At 37.1% G+C, this 17854-nt stretch overlaps 1 protein-coding gene and 1 non-coding gene across 12 annotated transcripts in view; one reads left to right on the top strand and one right to left on the bottom strand.

Annotated features, from left to right (window-relative positions):
• Window positions 1-17854, top strand: part of TMCC1 (transmembrane and coiled-coil domain family 1) — a 219408-nt gene that overhangs the window by 82075 nt on the left and 119479 nt on the right. The window lies entirely within an intron of this gene.
• On the bottom strand, window positions 6548-6651 carry LOC117313999 (U6 spliceosomal RNA). Its single transcript, XR_004528690.1, has one exon. It is a non-coding gene; the product is annotated as a U6 spliceosomal RNA (small nuclear RNA).

Raw genomic sequence — 17854 nt, 5'->3', positions numbered from 1 at the left:
GGCACACATATTTATGCTGTGTCAGGGTCACTTGCATCTTACCATATCACTCTGAAAACATCACTACCATCAGAACAGCTGGATGTGTTTTATTGGGAAAATCATTTTTCTCTTTGTGTCAGTGTTTCTGCACTAGTGTTTGGCTCAGTAATAAATATGTGAGACCTTTACAAAAAAAAAAAAAAAAAAGGAAGAAGAAGAAACCCCAATTGTGAGCCTCTCAAGAGCTAGGACCATGTGCTAGTTATCTTTATTTATACCCCACATAGAACCCTAGGGCCTAACCAGTATGAGGACCAGTAAGAAATTTAGAGGAAGTAATGAAAGATACGATTGGAAGAGCATATGATTATATATAGCTGATTTCTAAAATTTCAGTTTAGGGTAGGTCTTTGATTTAGCATATTGAATGTGAAACAATAATTTTGATGATGTGATTGGATATAGGGACCCCTCATTATTTTTGAAAGGGGGGTTGCTTGTTGAAAATATCATATTCGCTTTTTTTAAATAGTTATGTTCAAGGTGGAATGAAATAAGAAAAAAGCTGAGGTATCAGGGAGCTCAGCTAAGAAGTTGCTGCCTTGTATTATAAGTATCCACCAACTTCTAAGACAACATTCAAGTGTGAAGGGAAACTTTGAGGTTAGTGATCCTGGTTCTCTATTTAAAGGTTACTATCACTTCAGAGCTCACTGTATCACTTCCCTGTTTATAGATGAATTTAGAAAAAGTAATATACCTTTATTAGGCTGCAGTTAGGGAAGTTTCATGGGCTGCTTTCAGTTTGGACAGAGAGAAAGGGAATTTTTTTTGCCACTTTAATATTTAATTTTATTATTCATGATGGTTATTACATTTGTTTGAAGATCCATAAAATTGATTTTCTACCCACTGGGAAATAAATGGGCTATTTAAAACCACAGGCCACAAACTAATCTCCTGAGGTGCATGAGAGCACATTTCTCTCAAGAAAGGGAATTTTTTGGTAATGCCTGGCTGAATCTGGAGATTAGAGAAAAGAGGAAAGGGTTGAGGCAGGCAGGTGAGGTAGAAGGAGAGAGGTAGGTTTACTCTTCCTGTTGTAACTCCCACTTTTTGGTGGCTAAGAGCCCAAAATGTTGGGATGATTTCACACTGAATAATAGTCTGAACCACCTTTGATAGAATTATGGTTTCCAGGCCTACGTGTGGATTTTCCATACAGTGGGACTACATAGCTGTGGGCAGGGCTCAAGGGAAAGGCACCACCTGTCACCTTCCTCCTGTACTGGAGGTCCCACGCAGCACCGCCCCAGCTGCTTACACTGCTTCCACACTGGCACCTCAGGAGCAGCAGGAGCTTCAGACGTCTTTCCCCATCGGCCCGTATCTCCACAAGGTGGGATCGGGCCTAAGCAGGCCCGGAAGGACTTCCCAGCTGAGGCCAACGCTGGAAAAGGCACACAGAGCTCAGCACCCGCTGCTGTCTGGAGTTCATCTTTGAATTACCTCTCAAAAACCCATTCCTTCTCATTCTTACTCAGTAACAAATAATTTGTAGACTTAGAGTTTGTGAATTATCCAGCGTTTATAAATAAGGAACTCTATCCTCTGTGGTAAATTGCACCAGGATGACATTCTGCGCTGTTCAAATGAAAGGGAGATTTGTAAGATTGAATTAATTGAGCTGCAAGCAAAACCAGAAGGCCCAGGTGTAATGTTCTCCCATGGGGGAAGAAATGAGATGATGGGAAGGGTAATTCCTGTTGCTGACCACAAGGTGGTGCCCCTAGACCAGGAGAAGTAGGTGGAAGTGAGGGGATGACTCCTACTGACAGGCCATTAATAATGACGGGATTATACCTTGAGAAGTAACTACTACAGGGAATCGTTAGGATATGGGCTGGATTGAGTAGTGACTATCATATAGTGGTAGGTGCTCTTTTAAAATACTGAACTGAATTGATAACTATGGAAATGGAATAGACAATAGTAGAGTAGGTAGAATTTAATGACAATGTTAGAATTTAAAATAGTTAAAGACAAACAAAATTTAAAACCCAAAGATATGCTTGGGAGAACTAGTAAAGTAATGTCTGTTTTCCTAAAAAACAGTTGAAAATTGTAGTTTTTAAATGAAAACCAATACAGATCTCTCTTTTTTGTGTATTTAGTGTCAGTTAGGTAGCTGATGCTGTTAAGGGAATATTTTATTCCCTATCAAGGGAATCATATGGGAATGCAAAAGTAGGAATAAGTTAGAGATGAAGATGTATTTTGGCTTTTTAGTTGTTCTCCAGTAAAGGTACTTTATAGAACAAAACTTGCGTGCCAAAGGAAGTAACTTTTAGGTTTATTGACCCTAGCTTAGATGTCCAGAATGTGTATGTTTCTTTTAATATAGTATATTTATGTAGTGACCTAAAAGATATGTTTATCATCCTTAATGATCCTATGTTGACTTTTAATATGGTTGTCCTAAGAGTGGAATTGAAGGTATAGATAGGATGTTCTTGACCTTGCTAAGTTTATCATGCACAGTTATCATCATAGGGATGCCTCCTCAAATTTTGTTTGGTTTTGTTTTTTAAATCTGAGTTGTATTCCTTCTGTTCCAAGCAGCAGCTTTTGTGAGAACGCTCAACATAATGCAAAGTCAAGTTCACTCTTTAAGTTAAATTTAACCTCCTTTTCCTTTATATTGCAAAATAAATAGAGTCTTGAGAGTAATTAGACCTGTAAAGGAACGTATTGTAGTATGTGACTTAACTTCTGCTTTCCCCTTTTATTCACAAGGGATTTGAGTACTTTACCAATAGCCTTGAATCTTAGGAGTGGGGGAGAATTTTAGCACTCAAAGTCCACTACTCTTCTGTTTATCCAGAACACTGATACAAGGATTTGTCTTGTGACTGTTAGCTTCCAAAGACTTATAGGTAAATAAATAGGCAGAAGGACAGACCAGGATCGTGTATTATAGAAGATAATCACTAGAACAGATTGGTTTTTCTTCAGCGATCATAGTACAGCATTTTATCTAAAGAAAGATAGGCAACTTTGGCCAGTTAGCATAATATTGGGCTTTAGTAAGTGTTTGTTAAAAACTGACTTATTTTGATGTTACCTCATTATGTCCTGTGATCTTGTCAGTCTGTGGGAGCAGACCGGATTTCACTTTTGAGCTTTCATACTTCAGGGTCAGCGTATATTTATTATGCATTAATTTGTGTCTCTCATTTTATGTATAGTTAGACTTTGAAAACATCTTTTTTTCCTAAATAGAATCATTTAAAATATATAAAATATGTTTGATTTCAAAAATTAATATTATGACAAATCCCTTTGTAAAAAGGATTAGCAAGGATTTATTGGTTTATATATTATAAAAATATTCATATCTTCAGCCCAAGATCAAGTCAAATATTTATTAAGAACTGACAATTACATTTTATTTTATCACGGTAACATCTTACTAGAGTGAGGAGCCCTGACACAGATTTCGATATTGTAATAACAAGGAAGCTAAGAATTTAGAAACCTTCGGTTACAAAATGAGTCCCTTGCAACACAAATGATTTTCAGTCAAAAGATCACTGGCTATTGCCAGGTGATTAGCAAAGACTCAGAGACTGTTCAGCCTTTGGGCTAATCCTAATCAGGCTCCTCATTTTACAGGTCCAAAAATGTTAAAACCTGCCTGAGGTAACGCAGCTAAGTTATGAGTGATATCAGGACCAGATCCCTGGGTTCCTTCTGATTCTGTGTTCAGCATTCTCGCCTCTTTATCCTGTTGACTATGTCAAAGAATTGAAGAACACCAGTTCTGCCATGTAGGGGACAAGAAAAGGGGACAAGAAAGTTTTACCTTTTTCCAAACATTGGTAACTTAGATAAGCTTTTTGAATGAGGACAGAAATCTAAGAGCAGTGACAAAGGCTGATTTCAACACTACCCTTGTTTGGTTTCTTATGTTAATACTTTTAAATAACTCTTGTCATCTTTTACAGTAACAATGGAAATAGAATACTGTAATGATTCCCTAGAGTTATTTTAATACTGTTTATAATTAAAATATGAGCAATGACATTCTGGACTCTCAGATATCTAAATAAAATAATAAGGAAAAGTGTATTAATTGTATATAGTATGTAAAATAAGGCCTCTTCTATTTAGTTAGATAGGCAGTTAAATAGCCTCCATGGAGCTATTTCTGCATTGTGAGGTTGAGACTGGGGTGGAAAAGAGAGGTCATACTTAAAGTCTAATATTAACCATAACATAATTCGCAGAATTATAGTTAAGGGATGAAGGTGAGAACTATCCTTTATCATCTTTCTTATGGCCTTAAGATACCAAGAAACCTGCCCTGAGAATACTGAGGGTTTGTTTTTTTTTGCTGCATTGGGTCTTCGTTGCTGCACCTGAGCTTTCTCTAGTTGTGGCGAGCGGGGGCTACTTTGTGTTGTAGTGCACGGGCTTCTCATTGTGGTGGCTTCTCTTGTTGCGGAGCACAGGCTTTAGGCGTACAGGCTTCAGTAGTTGCGGCACACGGGCTCAGTAGTTGTGGCTCATGGGCTTAGTTGCTCTGCGGCATGTGGGATCTTCCTGGACCAGGGCTCGAACCCGTATCCCCTGCATTGGCAGGAGGATTCTTAACCACTGCGCCACCAGGGAAACCCAAGAATACTGAGTTTTAATGACTCATTTGATAATTGAGAATTTTTTCCGTGTAGTTGGTAGTAGTCTTTGCAAGAATGTTTTATGGAAGTGACTTTGTTTTAATATCATTGTATGAGATCATACTCAGCTTTTTGAGTATCTGGTGTAATTTAAATTACACATCCACATTGTGTAATTTAAGTTGCATGTCAGCTTTTTGAGGTAGGTCTGATCTCCTTTTTTACAAATGAGGTAAGTAGGGCTTAGGGAAAATTTTAAATTTGCCTAAGACTAGTGAGCTTACATGGCTGAGTCTAAGTCGCTTGCTCGACTCTACTAAGCACAGGTGCCTTAATATTGTAAGTTTGTTATCATGTACTTAGTGTGAAGAGTATAATATAAGGGCATAGAGTGTAGAAAATCTTAGAAGGCTCTAGACTGCCAAAAAATTGGTAACCTCCCAACCAGTTGGAAGATACATCTAAGTAGACTAATTTTCCTGAAACACCTAAGGAAAAAAATTAAACAGTTGGTCTTAATGATTAAATTAAAACAAGATTTGAAGTCTGATAATCAACTCTTATGTTAGAAATGAATAAAGTAGGAATTTAACTAAAAGAAAGAAGTGTTTCTCATTTTCATATCTATGTCAAAAGACCACAGTGAAATTGCTCGAAGTCCAAAAGTAACCACAGTCTTAATAACCTCCACTGTTTTAAAAGTAGGAAATGAGGGGCTTCCCTGGTGGCGCAGTGGTTGAGAGTCCACCTGCCGATGCAGGGGACGCGGGATCGTGCCCTGGTGTGGGAAAATCCCACATGCCGTGGAGCGGCTAGGCCCGTGAGCCATGGCCGCTGAGCCTGCGCGTCCAGAGCCTGTGCTCCACAACAGGAGAGGCCACAACAGAGAGAGGCCCACATAATGCAAAAAAAAAAAAAAGAAAGTAGGAAATGAGAAGTAATTGACTGATTTATCTTTGCCTCCAGGTAATCTGCCTGGTGGCAGGTAACATGGCAGTTAGTAGCAATGATTATTTTTAATTGTGTTTTTTTCTTGCCATCCCCTGCCCTGCCACATTTCTATAGCCATCTGGAGGGGTAAGGCAAGAGTGCTGGAGCATTGTCCTAAGAAAGTTCTACTTCTTTTTTTAAGCCTTGAATTAACACAACATCTTAAATTGGGGGGTACTTCTGCAGTCATTAAGCTTGGTAACATTCTCCCCAGGTGGTTGTCTGGGCTCCCAAAGAAGCCCATTCTACTTGTGGATGCCTCTGTTAGGCAAATCTAACATGTTAAACCAAAATCTGGTTCCTTGTATTTCTCCAGTTAGGGCCAATCAGAATGTGTACTGCCTCTGCAGGTATGAATTGCTTTGGCAATGTGTTGTCTCTGAATAGTCCCTTCTAGAGGCTAATAATCCCTAGTCCTTGGGATATTCTTTTTTAGTTTTTAATTCAACAAATATTTATTTATCCAAGCATTCTAAGTGTAGAATGCAGTAGTGAATCCTCGCAAACACTGTACTGTGAAGTTATCTCTATATCATAAGTGAGGAAACAAAAAATTGAGGTTGAAGCGATTGTCAAGTTCACACAACCGGTAAAAAGTTTATTGGATATCAGAACCAAGTCTTTCTAGCTCCAAAAGTCATGCTTTTGACCACTACCCTTTGCTGCTGTGGGTCTTGCCAAGAAAAATCTTGTAGCCATCAGTAAGGCCTGGAGCAGATAGCTCAAAGAGAAAACTGACCTAAAGAATGGCCTTCTAGCTATGAGATTCTGGGCTGCCAAATGAATTTGGAATCTCCCTGGGCTCTACCAGGAAGCTCCAAATCAGGAAGATTCTTGGCAGTCACAGATTTAAATTTGTGGTTTAAACAATTCACTAAGGACCCTAGAGGCCCATGAAAAATATGGAGCGCTTCACGAATTTGAATGTCATCCTTGTTCAGGGGCCGTGTTACTGCACTCTGTGTTCCAATTTTAGTATATGTGCTGCTGAAGCAAGCACTAGGGTGTTCTTTCACATTGTAATTTTGAATACTTAGTCACACTGGTCCATCAACTCTTGGTTGTTCTAGTTCTTCGGTAATTCTTAAATGATTGTCTCCAGAACAAAATACAACGTCCATATATGGTTACAGTGGTGACTAGAGCTTAGCTATTGCTTTTCTAATTCTAAGGTCTTATATGCTTCTTTTAATATACACAGCTCTATTTTGAAGCTGTTTTTCCTTTTTGCAGTTTGACTTATTTTTCATATCATCTTTGATTTTCACCTGGTGAAAATCATAGAATTTAATTCAGAGCAGTTGAAAATTTTGTAGATAGTGCTTTAAAAATATAGATGCTCAGTAATTTTGAGAATGTTAGAAGACTTTTCTAGTGAACTTTTTGTTTTGTCTTAAAAAAAAAATTCCCAGCTCAAAATAATAGAAATTTCAGCCTCTGAAATTGTAATAAAGTATCTCTCAGAAAATCAGAAGTGATGATATGGATTGGTCTGGGTCTGTAGGGCCCTAAGAGGAAGAAATTCTTGTAGCAATTTACTTATTTTCAGGATAGTAAGATAGCAAATGTTGCTTTTCCACCATATTTGTGATTTTATGATCTTCTTAGATGTCACATAGTTTTTTAAAAAATAATATTCTGAAGAGCTGGCACTTCTGTTTAAACTGTTAGAAAAGTTTGATCCTACAGTGCAAAGTTGTAATCTGGAAAGCAGTATTTGACATTTGAATATTGCTGTCCTGGTTTGGGGGTGAATTTTTTTAGTTTAAGAGAAATTCCCAGATTTAATTTCTGAGCTAGAGTCTTAATCAGTTGTTGACAATTTAATTTGAACTTAAAGTTTCTTTTTAGCAAAAATCAGTACCAGGGAATTAATTCATTCCCTAGCTTACTTGGGAAAGATGTTTTTAGAAAGCTTTACTACCACTATTTCTAGAGGCCCTCTGTTGGTACCTTCTGGTACTGCTGAGAGTATTTAATGAAATTGCTAATTCTTCTGCATTGTACTAGTGATTCTTACTGGCTGCAGTGTATTTTAAACATAATTTTCTTGGTTAACCCTAATAATAATCCCAAAGTCTTATTTTTAATTACCAATCTGGTTTTGGAGCTAATTTTTAACAAATGTTGGCACAAATTCTGAACTTTTGCAGAGACCCTGTGGTTGGTAAATAACTTCAGGATTTTTACTTTGGTCAATAAGGTTGTTTTGGTTTTAAATAACAGAAAGTCGACAATGTGCTGTGAAAACCTAATTTTTTTTTTTTTTTTTTTTTTGCGGTATGCGGGCCTCTCACTGTTGTGGCCTCTCCCGTTGCGGAGCACAGGCTCCGGACGCGCAGGCTCAGCGGCCATGGCTCACGGGCCCAGCCACTCCGCGGCATGTGGGATCTTCCCGGACCGGGGCACGAACCCGTGTCCCCTGCATCGGCAGGCGGACTCTCAACCACTGCGCTACCAGGGAAGCCCTGAAAACCTAATTTAATTTAAATGTGCTCGTCTTTCTAAAGGTGCTAGATATAGTGATTTTCCAAAGACTCATTCATTATTCCCTTGCCTTCTTTTTAGAATACTACTCATGACAACATGAACAAATAATAAAGCATTTTGATAGTGTGCTCTAAACAGTAATGTACTTGAAAACTAATTTCAAGGATAACAGTATTTTCAATGTTAATTGAAATGGACTTGGTATGTTCTGGGGGTCACTTCCAATATTAAGATTTTGGAGAATCCAGCTTAGGCCTTTAAAGGTAGATAAATTCAGTCAACTTAGTTTGAATTTTTAGATTTAGGTTGGAGGGATAATGAAAGATATCCTCACAGGTCTTTATCCCCCCTCTGGGCGTGTGTGTATGTTTGTACGTATGTATGAGTGTATGTGTACGTGTACACAATTGCCACACGCCTGGTGTAAGCTTGATGGAGAGTTGGATAGTCCATTTCTTTGCCACTAGTTCTGCACTCTTTTGCCAAGAAACTCACTTTATTATTTTGATATTTTGAAAGATTATTTGGGTGCCCTTAAGGTCTGATGCTGAACATTTATTTATACATGGTTGGTGGTACACTGTTTATGAGTATTTAATATCTATTAAAAATTCATAATCATATAGGTAGGCCTCCTATGACCTAATTTTTAAAAAAAATAACGGGAAGTTCATTAACTGTCTAGAGTAGTGGCCTCCAAATTATTTTGCTCACCCACACCTTTTAGTGTATCTCTAATGTTTTTATATTTTATGTATTTTAATATTTTATATAATTGTTCCTGTATATTATATATCTCATATAACACAAAAATAGATATGAAAGGGATGAATAAAAAATATAAATGAAAGTTATAATGTTTTCTTTCCATGACTCATTGATTGTCTTGTATACACACTGGGGTGCATGTATCCTGTATTTAGGCCAAAATTAAAAGTCAGGATAATTTCCCTCTAAAGAATTTTTGGATAATATGAAAATCATTTGTACTTGTCTGAGAAATATGACACTAGTACAATATAAGGACAAATTTTACAGTAGAACTGTCCAGTTTTGAGGTAGGCTGCCTTGGGGTGATCAGGCAAAGGCTGGAGAACCACACATCATGCATGTTGTAGGAAAAATCCACGACTCCAATCGAGAGTTGGACGAAACGACTTCTGATATTTCTTCTAAGATTCTGGGACTACAGATAGGAATTCATAGGTTGAGCACTTAAATTTAAAACACTGCGGGGAAGTTAGGCTGTGAATGAAGATCTGGCTCAGGAGTATGCTAGGAAGTTGTTGAACTTCATCCAAACCTCTGCTCAGCTCTTCTGCTGTCACCTTTAGAAATCTGAAGGTTTCTGATTCTCAAGCCATCTCTACGTAGGAAAAAGTATTAAGGTTTCTTTCAAGCCTATAGCCTGACTAAATGGGAGAGTAAATATATAAGCTACAAGGGATTCCAACAATGGACTTTATCATTTACTCCGCTTCATTATATCAAAGAGAGAGAAATGAAAACAAGTTTAGAATAGATGAGCAAATATTTTAAAGTGTATAGTATCACAGATGGCTTAGTAAATATGTTTCGATTTGTTAAATTCCGTGTAGCATATATAAGTACTATTTCATTAAAGTTAGTCTGTTCTGCAGTAGAACTTGAACAGCTTCATCTTTTAAACCTCAAAATTCTATCACCTTAAAAACAAAAACCTTAGCTTCTCCCTAAACTCCCTTTTTTGTTTTCTGTGAGGGGATGGTTGGTTTGTGAAATGCAACTAACAAAGGTAAGTGAGCAGTAAACCTACAACTTCTTCACTATACATATCTTGATTTGAGTATTGTGAGTGTGACTCCAGTGCTATAGAGTACCTGCTGAAGTTTTTTTGCTGTGGTGGTGGATTTCTTCTTTCCTGGTTTATATAATACCCTGTTCTCTCTCATTGTTAACACAGAGGCAAAAGCCCTTCTGCACCAGTGAATCTAAAAGTGATACTGGAATCACCAAAACTTGAGATTTTTTTTTTCGTAATGGCTGATCCTGTATTTATTGAGAAGATTTGCATCTCAACAGCACTTTTCTCTTAACAATGTAAAAATCACGAAATGAATGAAAGGCCGTAAGAGTGAAAGAGAGCCCTAATTCTGATCTATTTATTTCTGAGCATTTCTTTATAAGAAGTTTAATAGTGGACTAGTGCTTCAGAGGAACTGAAGATTGGTATAACCTCCCCCATATGGATGCTCTGTGGAAAATGTTTTCTAGGACTTTACCAAAATAGAGGCTTATTAGAACATATACAATCTTAGGGAGCATAGGGAAAGGTATGTGGGATGAGACTTAGAGCTTCCCTGCCCTCTCCCAGGACCTCCGTGTGTTCACCAACCTGGAAGCTCTCCAAATCCAGTGGTTCAGGGATTTTTATGGAAGCGTCATTACATAGGCATGATAGATTAAATCGTTGGCCTCTGGTGACTGAGTGTAATCTCTAGTCCCTCTTTCCTTCCCTGGGGTAGGGGTTGGGTTGGGTGGGATGGGATGGACTGAAATCACATGGTTTGGTTCCCCTGGTAACTAGCCGCCAGGTTACCTAGGGGCTTTATAAAAGTCACCTCATTAGCACAAATTCAGGTGTAGTTGAAAGGGGTTTGTTATGAATAATAAGACACCCATTTCACCTTTATACTCTGAAGCTATTTTAGGAACTGAGGATGAAACACCAAATATTATAACAAGACGCTCCCATTGCTTTTACCCTTAAGAATTCCAAGAGTCTTGGGAGCCATGATCTAGGAACCATGGACACAAGACCAAAATAGACATGTATTGTAAATCACAATATCATATGTTCAATGTGAAAAATAACAAAAGGCATTCTTTTTTGTATAATTTGAATGTTTTAATTATATATTTTTCTATAGATACTGTCTTTTATCTCTCTTCTTTAAGATTTGTACCCTTGTGATTTTTTTCTTCCTGTTAGTTTGCATCTCTTGTCATTCACTGTCTGTGGCTTCACAATTCAGTATTGTCCTAGTACCATTTTTTTGTGCTCTGGACGCGCAGGCTCAGTGGCCATGGCTCACGGGCCCAGCCGCTCCGCGGCATGTGGGATCTTCCCGGACCGGGGCACAAACCCGTGTCCCCTGCATCAGCAGGCGGACTCTCAACCACTGAGCCACCAGGGAAGCCCCCTAGTTACCATTTTTAAAATCACAGCTGGAAACACTGAAAAGCATTCTGATAAAGGAAGACTGAATTGTGACTTTAGGCCAACAATAAGCTACAGGAACAAATGATGTTTAAAAAATTAATTTTATTTCAATATGTGTTTGTGTCTTTGGTCCTTCAGAGAATGTTGAAACCAAGAATTGAAAAGTCGCAGACTTCCGCTTTTCAACATAGAAGTATAAAATATTTTACTTGCTTGCAAATCTGCTATTTTACTTTTTTTTTTTTGGCTGCTCCATGTAGCTTGTGGGATTTCAGTTCCCTGTCCAGGGATCGAACCCTGGGCCCTTGGTAGTGAGAGAGCAGAGTCCTAACCACTGGATCGCTAGGAAATTCCCTTACGTTTTTTTGTGAAGAAGTATCCATAGACTCATTTACTGCCATCTTTCTCGTTCTCAGAGCTCTCACAAACAAGTATTTTCTTCAGTATATCTAACCCAAGGAAAAGTTATTTTAATTTTTATGTTTATCAAACAGCCATGCTGTACAAGGTTCTAATAACTGGAACTCTTGATCCTATTTCCTACTTTCCTCAGGCAACCATATTTAAACTTTTAAGTTTTTATTCTGGAATATGCTTAACTCTATTTTTTTCTATTTTAGATAACATCTGTTGATTTCCTATGATGAAGATGATGATGTGGCTTATCTCTCCTGCTCACATCTTACTAAGATTTTAGTTAAATTTCAGTATATTGTTTACAATATCAATGTTAAATTTTTTACACCTTAACCTTATAGTATATGATTACATTTCCCTTTTTATACAATTTTTTGTTGTCTATGGAGTTAATTGCTTTGATTTTTATTGTTCTTTATAGCTGTAATTGGGTCATCTCCAGATTCTGTAAGAACTATAAATCTTCTCTCAATACTTTCAAAAGCATCATATGTTCTTCTGTTTTATCTTTTTCTTGGTGGTATAGCTCCTGGAGCCCTCACTTCTCCTATAGTCTGAATTGATTGCTGTCCAAGACCACACACCTTTTGTCAGAATTCCTTCCTCTGTTAATAAAAGATCCCTGTTTCCTTGGTTTCATGTTGTTGTCTTTACTGACTTATTCCTTACTTTTTATGAAGCACATTCTCCATGGAGCCTTATGAAAAAGGATGCATGGGAGATCATTTTTCAGAAATTATGCTCATTTCAGATTTTTTTTATTTTACTCTAATACTTAATTTAATACTTCATTGACTGGGTGTGGAATTTTAGGTTGGAAATAATTTCCCCTTAGAATTTTGTAAAGCATTGTGTCTTTATCTTCTAGCTGCTAGTATTACTAGCTTCTGGTGCCATACTGATTCGCAGTCCTCTGGGTGGCAGTTTTTAAAAGTCTTCTCTTTATCTCTGTTTTCCTGAAGTTTTACAGTGATGTGCCTTGGTGTGAGTCCTGGCATTTTTTGGTCTGTATACTGTGGGTCCTTTCAATCTGGACAACTCAAAGACTGGATCTAGAAACAGTAGTTTTAGAAAACTATCTTGCAATATTAATTTCTATTCCATCAAACCTCCCAAATTTGTTTTCACCACACCTCCCACTAACCTGCCAAGCATTTACCTGATGGGAGAAAAGCTGATTTTGTTTTAAATTTTTATTATATAATATTTTATTCATATAAAAATAAACTTATGTACTATGACACACAAGACCTGTGAACCTACCACGTAACGTAAAGAATGGGAACATTAGGGCTTCCCTGGTGGTGCAGTGGTTGAGAATCCGCCTGCCAATGCAGGGGACACAGGTTTGTGCCCTGGTCCGGGAAGATCCCACACGCAGCGCAGCGGCTGGGCCCGTGAGCCATGGCCGCTGAGCCTGCGAGTCCGGAGCCTGTACTCCGCAATGGGAGAGGCCATAACAGAGAGAGGCCTGCGTACCGCAAAAAACAGAATGGGAACATTAGAACATTACCATCACCATGTTCTTGGAACTGTATGGGATTCTCCCACTGTTGAAAATTTTTTATTTCACTCACTTTACTTAAAAAAAAATATTTAATTACATATTGTATGTGATGCTGTTTAGTTATACTTGTTTTGGGGGCTTTATAAAATGACATTATAGCTTATGTAGTCTTCTGTGGCTTGCTTTTTACACAGAAATATTTTTCTAAGGTCGATCCATGTTATTGCATACAGTTGTAGTTCATTTGTACTGTTTATTTAATTTTCTCCCCCATTTATCTTTTTCTTAGTCAGAGGTTGGATCTCCTATTTTGTTTTGTTTCCTTATTTTCTGACTCTTTTGTATCCTGGCTTCTGGGAAATTTCCTTAAAACTTATTTTCCAGTAATTCCATTAAAATATTTCATTTCTATCATGTTTTAAATTTTTGAAGTGCTTTTCCTCTATGAAAACTTTTTTATAACAACCTATTTTTATAGGTTATGTTTTCTTTTGTGTCGAAGGATTTTTTTTTTTTTTTGCTTCCTATATAGTCTCTCTCTCTTCAGAGTTTCTTTCCCTTTTTCTTTTTTCCTGGGTGTTTTAGTTTCTGTCTTTTTTGTTACAGGCTTTTCTCAAGTATCTTTCTTGCCATGGCTTTGTCTTCGTATTTGAGGGAGGCATTGAAATGTTGTGGGAAGCTCTTCTTTGTGAAAGGCTTGTAGGTTTATGGTTTTTTACTATAGAGTAATTAGGCAGAGACCCATTTTATTGCAGACCCCTCCACTTGTCAGTATCTGTAGGTCTTGTCTTCAGTTCTACAGTCACCTTTTCAAGAGAGAATCTTCAAACTTTTGCATTTGCTGATGGATGAATGATGGTGGTGGTAATAGCTTGGCTGCCTTGTGGCTTAGTGCCTTCCGCTAGGAGGAAGAGGACTAAAATTCTCATTTATCAGTTTAATCCTTCTGTCCTTAGAATGGTACCTCATTCCAGCCCTCAGCTGTGTCTAGAGTCTCTCAGTCTAGAATCCTTCTCGTCCCTTGTTTCAGTCTTCCCCAGAAAATAAAACTCTGGACCAGTCACCTTCCTGTGTGTTAGGAGAATGAGCTGCTGATCTAGATCTAAGTGTTCATTATAAATACTTACAACCAATCCTTCTGTTTTCAGGCCCAACCCAATGCCCTTGTTTTTGAGTAGCCCTTGATACTTCTAAGTCTTGACCTTTCTATACTTTTGGCATAAATAGGCTTGCTTCTTGTTGGTTTCCTCACACCACCCACTACCCTGCCAAGTAGTTATCTGACTGGAGAAAACCCAAAAGCTGTCATTTATTACTGGACCATCGTTTTTTCACCTCCCAGAGAGTTTTATTGACATCTCTTATTTACTGTTGTCTCCTTTCAAGTTTGCTGTGCCTTTCTGGGTATATGCCTTTTGTTATTCAATTTTAGTAGAAAGCCAAGATAAATATGTTCAGTTCTTCATGTTTAATCCATGATTCCTTTCTAAGGAAGCTTTTATTACAACAGAAACGTGAGGGACTTTGATATAGAATTGCCCTCTAAAGTCTTCTTTGTCCTCAAAGTAGAAATCAGCAAAAATTTCATTTCTACTGGTTGTGATCCAGGTTAGTCTATTTTTCAGCACATACAGAGCCTTTTGAAATATAGGGTCCCACTCTTGTAAAGTAGAAAAGGCTAGGATCCATTTGTTTCTTTCTGTAGCCACTTAAAAAATAGCATTCCTATAGCAATTTTGTAGTTATCTTCTGTCTCAGATTCTTTTTACTGGACAGCTAAACATAAAGTTCATTCTCTTTTCATTGACCTAGAGTGTCATAGACAGAATAATCTTTTTAAAATTTGAATTTGTGTATTAAAGCTTAGTTTTCGAAATCCTGATTTGGGTGAAGGAAATCTAGATTAAGTTTAACCAAACTGTGGTTTTTATTATGTTTTATACTTAAGTAGTACTTTGAGCCATATGAAATTGCCAATAGTTGAGCAGTTCTAGCCTATAAAAATGGTAATTTTATGTGATTCAACATAACAAAGTTAAAAGATCTTAATAGTTTAGTTAACAGTCCTTTCTGTCCAATGTAGGAATTTGTTCTATAGCATTTTTGGAAATATTCCAGTAGGAGGAAAGGATGAGATAAAATGATAAGTAAGAGGAAGAGTTGAGGTCCCTGTTCAGTATAACTGTACGTCCAAGAGTTGCATCAGGGTTCCTATGGTGTTCTAGAAGCTCCACACTACTGAGGCTGGAGGCTATAAATTCCATGGAGTGCCAATTAGATACACGATGCCTGTGAATTTGGACACTAACACACACTACCTGAGTACCTGGCTGCCAGGCTACAAATCTGTAGAGGATTTCAGCAAATATCAATTTAGCTGGAATAGTATCACTTAGTATTGTATATTCTGTATACAACCTTTATGTGTATTTCCTTAAGTTAGTTAAAAGTTGAACTTTAAAACGATAATATGACTGTCAGTGAGATTTAAAACATTGTAGAGATAAAATATACAACAACAATAGCAAAAAGGACTGGGGGAAGGATTGGTTTGTTTGGAAGGTGGTTAAGGTAGACTGTAACCCTATAATTTACAGGATTACCACTAAAAGGATAACACAAAATGCATAAAAAATAATAGAAGAGATTAAATGGAATATTAAAAATACTTGATGAATAGAAAAGAAGAATAAAGAACACATGGGACAAATTTAAAACAAATAGCAAGATGGAAGTAAAAAGACAGAAAAAAGACCATGCAAACACTAACCAAAAGAAAGCTGTTGTTAAAGCTATGTTAATATCAGATAGGTTAGACATTAAGGCAGGAAGTATTGCTAAAGGTAAAGAACGACATTTTCATAATGCTAAAATGGTCCTCTCAGTAGAAAGACATAACAATCCTAAGCAACCTTCTCTTGTTGTTTGCTTTGCTGACCATACATGTGTGGTGTTTGGGTCTTTTCTTTTCACGAGTGTTGTCATTTTTCACTGCTAGAGATGTTTCTGAAGTCTGTGAGGGAAGAGTTGTTGTTGCTTTGTGTCTGACTGTGGTTATGTTCATTTTAGCACATGCTCTGGGCGTTGTAAATGATTGTGTGGGGTACCACCTGAGAGAGCAAAGCCTCACAATTATAATTATTTCATTTAGTGTTGTAGTTACTTTTAATGTAATTATTGTCCTTTAAAACATGCCATGCATGAGAAATAGAATTTAGATGAGGACTAAAGACGTGATGTTTCAAAGAATTCTTTTTTAACATTGTGTGATTATGAGTAATAAGGTACTATAAAGAACAAATCAGAAAGGAGAAGCTGGATTCTTGTTAGTAAGCCTTTTTTTTTTTTTTTTTTGGTATTAGGTTTTTAAAGCCCTGCAGTGATGTGTTATTGTTAAAAATCTTCATTTCTATCTGGAGAGAATGTCCTGTTATTTAGAGAATATTCCATTTTTCTGGAAAAAGACATCTGTTGGTTGATCTTCATGCCTAAATGTAAGAAAAGGAGAGAGGTTTAAGGAAAGAAAAGTGCTGAATCAAAGAGCATACTTGGAAATAGACAGAAATACAATTAGTGTAACTTTAAAAAATTTGTGGTAAAAGCACATAACAAAATTTACTATTTAGCTGTACAATTTAGTAGTGTTAAATATATTCACTTTGTTGTGAAATAGATCTCCAAACCATTTAATCTTGCAAATCTGAAAATCTATACCCATTTAAAAACTCTTCCTTTCTCGCCTCCCCTCAGCCACTGTATCCACAATTCTACTTTGTGTTTGACTACTCTAGGTACCTCAGATAAGTGGAATCATACAGTATTTGTCTTTTTCTGACTGGCTTATTTCACTTAACATAATGTCCTCAAGGTTCATCCATCTTGTAGCATGTTACGGGATTTCCTTCCTTTTTAAAACTGAATAATACTCCCTTGTGTGTATAGACCACATTTTGTTTATCCATTTATCTGTTGGATATTTGGTTTGCTTCCACCTCTTGGCTATTGTGAATAGTGCTGCTATGAACATGGGTGTACAAATAGCGTTTCGAGACCCTGCTTTCAATTCTTTTGCATATATACCCAGAAGTGGGATTGCTGGATCATATGGTAATTCTATTTTTAATTTTTTGAGGAACTGCCATATGAGTTTTCCACAGCAGTTGCACTGTTTTGTATTTTACATCAGTATGCAAGGGTTCCAGTTTCTCCACGTCCTTGCGAACGCTTGTTTTCTGGTTTTTTTTTTTTGTTGTTGTTAGTTGCCATCCTAACAGGTATGAGGCAATATCTCATTGTGGTTTTGATTTGCATTTCCCTGATGATTAGTGATGTTTAGCGACTTTTCATATGCTTGTTGGCTGTCTTTTGTCATCTTTGGAGAAATGTCAGTTTACATCCTTTGCCCATTTATTCATCAGTTTGATTTTTCGTTGTTAAGTTGTATGAGTTCTTTATATATTTTGGATATTAAGCCCTTTTCAGATATATGACTTACAAATATTTTCTCCCATTCAGTAGGTTGTCTTTTCATTTTGTTGATGGGATCCTTTGCTTTGCAGAAGCTTATTAGTTTGATGTATTCCCACT

This window comes from Tursiops truncatus, chromosome 10, assembly GCF_011762595.2.
Source record: "Tursiops truncatus isolate mTurTru1 chromosome 10, mTurTru1.mat.Y, whole genome shotgun sequence".
In the NCBI taxonomy this organism is placed as follows: Eukaryota; Metazoa; Chordata; class Mammalia; order Artiodactyla; family Delphinidae; genus Tursiops; species Tursiops truncatus.
The sequence above is the reverse complement of the archived record's forward strand: the minus strand, read 5'-3'. Positions and strand labels throughout refer to the sequence as shown.